Source organism: Physcomitrium patens, chromosome 25 (genome assembly GCF_059467195.1).
Source record: "Physcomitrium patens ecotype Gransden chromosome 25, ASM5946719v1, whole genome shotgun sequence".
NCBI lineage: Eukaryota > Viridiplantae > Streptophyta > Bryopsida > Funariales > Funariaceae > Physcomitrium > Physcomitrium patens.
In genome coordinates, this window is record NC_143434.1 from 11,829,641 (window position 1) to 11,836,195 (window position 6,555).

Here is a 6,555-nt window from a genome sequence, read left to right on the forward strand (position 1 = left end):
TATTACCTTTGAATTACATTTATTGTCTTTAATGCCCTATAATTCCTTCATATAAATTTTAAATATAATAATTCTTTCACAAAAGACATAGATCTTAAAATTTTCCTTGTAGTGACACCTGTTGATTTTCAAAAGCTACTATATAACTTCTTGTATTCTGAAAAGAGTAATAGTATGACTTAAAAGATACTTTAATTTCAAATGGCTATAACTTCTTTACCTCAATTCAAATCTTCTAAATTTTTTACACAAATTATAGATTAAACTCAAAACTTTAGAATCTTTTCTTTTGATTTTCAAATGCTTCTATTGCAGTTACCAAAATCCTTGTTATGGTTGCAAGCAATTTTTTGAAAGCCTATTGGATATAGCCTTTGACCAATAGAAATAAAGACCTTCACTCCTTTCCTTCATTCATCCATATTTTGATTTTATCTCTCCAAATAAGCTTCTTAATAGTTTGAATCTTTATCTTTGAGCTTCTATCTTCTCTAAAAACTTTATATTAAATATCTAAATCTTATATAATTTAAATATTATAATAAAAATAGATAAACTTCAAAATAAATTTTCTTATATCAAAACTTTTTAAATTAACCTATTAACCACTTTAATATACATCAACTTATGAATATATCATATGTTTTAATTAATTTTTACATACTATAAATAATTGTAGTATGATGATATGCATGAAAGGTCTTATAATTATAAATAAAGATCTAATTATACTAATCTTATAAATCTTTACTTAATTAGAAAATCCTTGATTGTAAATAGGAAAAAATTGAAATTTCAAGAATTCAAATCTATCTAAAGATTATATTTTTTTAGCCACAATAAATCTAAAATGATTGGACTAGAGAAAGTACTAATAGTATTAAATATTACTAGGCTATTTTGATTATATGCTGCTATATTTATAAAATAATTATATAGGTAATATCTCTAAAAGACAAAGAATAATATTTTATATCATCTATATATATGGACTTGATTTTTATTACAAAATTTGTACTATGCTAGCTAATAAATAATTTATTTAAAAATAAAAAAACTAATATTTTTGAATCTAATAAGACAAAGGTTTTTTAATTTTTAGGACTTAAATAAATATTTATTATAAAACAAGGTGAAATTTTTTAAAGTAAAAATAAGGCCTTTACTAAATATTATGTAAGATTTTAATAGCATGTGCTTATTGTAATTAGACAAATTTATTTTTTAACACATTTTATTCTTTGATAATCATGTTATATATTTTGTAGTTGTTTTATTTCTTTAGACAATATTAAGCAGTGTGCTTAGGTTCTTTGCAAAATAAATACAAAATATTTAATGACATTAAGTCTTTTTTTATTTAGTCAAAGGTTTAAAACATAATACATTTTTTTGCATATATTTTGGTTTTAATTAATAAGTTTTTAAAAGCTTAAAATATTTAAATTAAGATGTTGTTATGATTTGATTCATTTGTTGTGAAACAAATCATTATCTTTAATGTCTTTTATAGAATTAATTGTTGCATACAATGGCCAGAGCAATAAATTATTCAAAAAAATATATTTTTGACATTATTAATGATAAATCTTTGATATTATATTTTAAGTTGTATTAAAATTGGTTAATAAGGGCTTTATTATTCCAATATAGGTTATAAGAAAGGTTTTAAAATTTGGCAACATAGATGGTAGATGTGTATATTATTTTACTCAATAATCATCTTTTTATACTATTTATGGTTATCATTCATAATTTAATATTTTTGATTTTTTTAAAATTAACAAACTTGATGTAAAAGATATAACTAAATTTTTATTAGAAATATATACGAAAATAATGATATAATTAAATAAAATCCATAAATAAAAAAAATAATACAAATATCTTTAAAAAGAAAAAATATCAATTTCATATTGGCCACAAGATATAATTACTTAATTGTAAAATCAAGACTATTTGACCTTATTAAAAGAAAGATTATCTTAGATTTAGATTATTTTCTCTTTATTAATAAATCAATTTAGTTTCATATCAATTATACCTATCAAGGTCAATAAAGATCCATCTTATGTTTTATGTATTTTTTAAGCCTTACAAGACAGTGGATGTATTGAAAAGAAGACAAATACTTTTTCATCTTATAGAAGTAGACAAAAATCAAAAACTTGAGATAGAAGAGCTCTTAGATTTAAGGCGATACAAAAAAAGGTTATTATAGCTTGTACATTGGTAGAAATATAATATTAGTGAATGCATATGGAAGCCTTTTAAGAATCTTAGAAATACAAAAGAAAAGGTGGATGCTTTTTATCAATAACATCTATTAAAACTAAAATAAAGAATTAAATATTTTTTCGCTGTAAAGCAAAATAATTTTTATAAAGATTATATTCTATCTTCTATACTTATTTATCATTTTTTTTGTAACTTTGGTATCAAGGAGGTAGAAAATTAACAACTAGAAAATTCAAGTTAACAACTAATTTTTGTTAAATTAACAAACAAGCCATTGAGATTGCTACAATCTTTAAAATAACATAATAAAAATAAAAATCATTAAAAATGACATGTTCTTCTATGAATAAATGGTGAAATATAACATGTTTAATATCACAACCTTCAAAGAGACTTTTGATGTTTGATAATATTATAAGAGATAGAAACCATTCTTGATGGTATTTCAAATGTTTTGTTTCAAAGTAATTATCAAGGCTTCAACAACAATCAAATAACAAGGAGATCAATTTGTCTTGATATGCAATACTATTGATAGTTGAGAGGATCTATCAATTACCTTTGATAAAAATAAAGACCATAATTTAAGTAACAAATAGAATTTGTTGCATCTTTGACTTTTTTAATATGTAATCTTTATTTTTCATGGATCTTATTTTTAACAAGAAAAGTAATACCATAAAATATATATATATATATATATATATATATATATTAATAGTAATATATATTTAAATAAGAAGAATTAAACAGATCTAAGTAAATTTAATAATATCTTGTAACAAACTACTAAAAAGCTTTAAAGCTACAAATTTGACTTTTCTAATATTTGTAGATAATTGGAGGGTTAAAATGTGCTGAATAAGTTCATCATATATTATACATATCAATTATTTTCTTCACAAGTTGGTCACTTCTTATATAAATTGAACATCTCTTAGATGACCTCTAAAATATTGCTAGTTAGTTTTTAGTTAGATAATATATACATAAAGGCAAAATTGAAGCCTTATTCATTCTTGTCAATTCCTTTCTTGTGTCTAGTTTAGTTTCAATAGTTTGTAGTTTATTTATATTTAGTAATAATTATTATAGTTTTTTTATTATTTTATTATTTTTAATAACCATACATTCTATTTGTCATGTGATATGGTATTTGGTGCCAAATCCTATTAGATGTATATAATTTAGTTTAGTTAGTGGTTTCTCATCCATTGCTAGTTTTTTGTTAATTGACTTATTCATGTCAATTAGGATTTCAATACTTAAGTAGAGAAAAACCTTTGACTTGACATTCTTGTCAAGTCAAGTCTTGTGAGTGATTTTGACAATGAGAGGACTTGTTGTAAGGGTTTGTTTGGCAATGGTGTTTTAGCCATTTTAGAAAATCTTTAGGGTTTCTCTTATTGTCACACATGCACTCTTGGATTCCCCTTCATAGTTTGAGAGTTAACTTGATTTAGTTCGGTATAGATTTCTAATCTTTGACTTGACAAGAATCTTTTCTTTTCTTCAATTTGTGGTATAGAAAATTAGAAAAAAGTAGATCGAAAAAAAATTTTATTTTTTTTTAAAAAAACCAATTTAGATTTGTTTTATTGCTGGATTTTGGACACCGCTGTGCTAGGCACTGGAACCCAGCTGGGTTGTACTGCCGCACTGTTGCGTACGGCCGTACTGGTCGCCACGGATACTGCGCAGTACAAGGTATTAGACTGGAACTACGGGGTTTCGGCCCTAGAAATGACGAGGCGATAGTGGAGCACAGGATTGCAGTGCTGCATGGGAAGGTCGCAAGAGAGGCATAGTCGCAGCACAAGATCGTAGTGTTGCAAAGGGAGTTTGCTGGACTAGCCGCATCAGAAAGGTCACTACAAGAGGATTGGAGCAAAATTGTGATGCCGATACGAGGCAGAGCTGTGAGGCGGCATTAGAGTTGCGAGGCGGAGCTGCTAGGGTTTGGGTAACGGAGCCCTGTCGTAAAGAGTAGTGCGAGGCAAAACAAGGCTGCAAAGGTACTATTTTTTTTTTTTTTTTTTTTTTTGCGAGGCTTGTTGTAAGACTTGTTCTGATTGTAACAAAGCGCTGTATTCTTGGTTTTTGGCATTGGGAGCAACATTAGGATTGTTGAGGCGCTTTGAGCTAGGCGATACAACGCAAGGACTTGGTACAAGTTCAAGAAAAATATCAAGGATCCGCGGTTGCAAACAGCGACTCAAACCGTCAGTACACATATATTCATAGGTCCACGCTGATAAGTCCCACGCGGCCATAGGTCCATGATGCACAGATTTTCCATGGTCATAAATCCATGTTGCATAAGTTCTCTACGATCATAAAACCGTGGTGACAGGATTTGCGGTCATAGAACCTCGGTAATAAATATGTGGTCATAGGACTCATTATTCAGTTATAAAGCATTGAAAAAAAAAAAAAAAAAAAAAAAAAAAATTATCCAGAATTCTTAAGTGTTAAATTTGGAAGTTCACTCCAAGTGCATATGGAGTCCAAATTTGATTATTTTTGAGTCAATTTTATGTGGAAGATATCCAAGGAATTCATTGGCATATTCAATTTTTGGAGTGGAGGTCATTTAAAGCATTGAAGTGGCATTCACTAAATATTGATTGCTTTTTAAGTGAATTTTTGATTTTCTCTCAATTCTTCACATTTCATTTTATCGCAATTGTCTTCCATTTTTATAAGTTCTACAAGTTGTGACTATCTACTATAGGCAAGTGCCGGTTTCTCTAGTTTACTTTTGATTTTTCTTCATGTATTGTTGGAGATGAGGATCCAGTGAGTATTTCTAGATTTCATTTTTGGTACCTTTCTTTAATTGTGGATATTATTTTTAGAGGTTTTCTATAATTATTCCATTTTTTGTTTGTACTAATTTTTGTTGATAAGTATATTGTAGAAACAAGATCAAGTTCATGGCCAACAAAATCTTTCTATTTATAGATATATTGGATATATAGTAATTTCGAGATGATTGCCAATGAACTATAAAGCTTTGTGATTTTGCAAGTACAAGTTGTCTTTTTTAGCCTTTAGATAGTTATAGGTATCCAAGTAGTTCTTTAATAGTGCATATTAAGAGCCAATATTATTGATTTCTTTTACCAAATTACTTGCACAATAACCACATTATAGACTTCAAGCTAAGAGTGGATATTAACAAGGCTATTTAGCCTATTAGTATTGAATACCATTTGGAGGCTTTGGATCTTGGAAGAGGACACATTTTACGAGTTCGAAGACAATCCTTATAACAAGGTGAAGATAGATTTCATAAAGAGTTAAGGGCATTTCTTTGCTAGATTGGAAACTCATGTTTTAAACATGGATGGCAATCTTCTTGGAAGGAAGATATAAAGACTTTTCAAGGAGGTTTTGTTCTTTCATGTTTTTATTTTATAAATATTTAATGAAAAGAAAAATTATTCATGTGAAGGCAAGTGAATTATAAAAGAATCTTGTTTATAAAGTGTTGTGCATGTTCTAAAGTTACATGTTAATAGAGTAATTAGTAGTAATCAGAATCCCACTATTTTTTCAAGCAAATTCTCTTTCCACAATAGCATTTCAAATCTATGGAAAATGAAGTGAAGAACACTCACTTGAATTGTATGAAATAGAGCAATATTGAAAGGCATGCATAGAGCTTATTTTAGTTCTCAAAGAAGATACTATCTCAAGCTTAATGCTTATGATAAAGGACGAAGATCCAATCTAAAGAGAAGTTGGTACATCTTTGAAAGGATATATAATAGTAAAGTAATCAATTGTAGTCAAATATTGAGTATTTTTTCAAACAAAGTCTTTTTCTATGACATTTTGGTCCTTCTATTGAGAGAACCTTGAGGCATTTATTGTTTTAGTAAGAATAATGGAGGATATTGATTTGGATTTCAAAAAGCCTAAAATAGTTAATTCAAATGACTTATTTTGAGTATTTGCACAATTCATGGAGCAACAACAATAAGTTTAAGAGTATGACAAGGATACCACAAAAGCCTTGCAAGCTATTGTTGACAAGTTTAGAAGATTTGAAGGAAGAAACATCATCAAATTTCTAAGGGTCTACATATGCAAGATGGAAGTACATCAAGTTCTAGAAATAAAGTTGATCTCTGCTTTTGATCTTGTTGTTGTTTCTAAGATTGAAGAAAGAGTAAAAGAATTGCATGAAGACTCCATTTCTTGGAAAAAATTTGTAGAACATCTTAAAGATAAATATTTTGAAGAAGATTTAGAAAGAATGATGAAAAAGTTATTTTTAGAATAGATTGAATAAAGACTAGGATGTATTAA

At 27.3% G+C, this 6,555-nt stretch overlaps 1 long non-coding RNA gene across 1 annotated transcript; it reads left to right on the plus strand.

Annotated features, from left to right (window-relative positions):
- The first annotated feature begins 3,909 nt into the window (after positions 1–3,909).
- Positions 3,910–4,862, plus strand: LOC149986312 (uncharacterized). The gene is made up of 2 exons (XR_016501031.1): positions 3,910–4,253; positions 4,361–4,862. It is a non-coding gene; the product is annotated as an uncharacterized LOC149986312 (long non-coding RNA).
- The last annotated feature ends 1,693 nt before the right edge of the window (positions 4,863–6,555 follow it).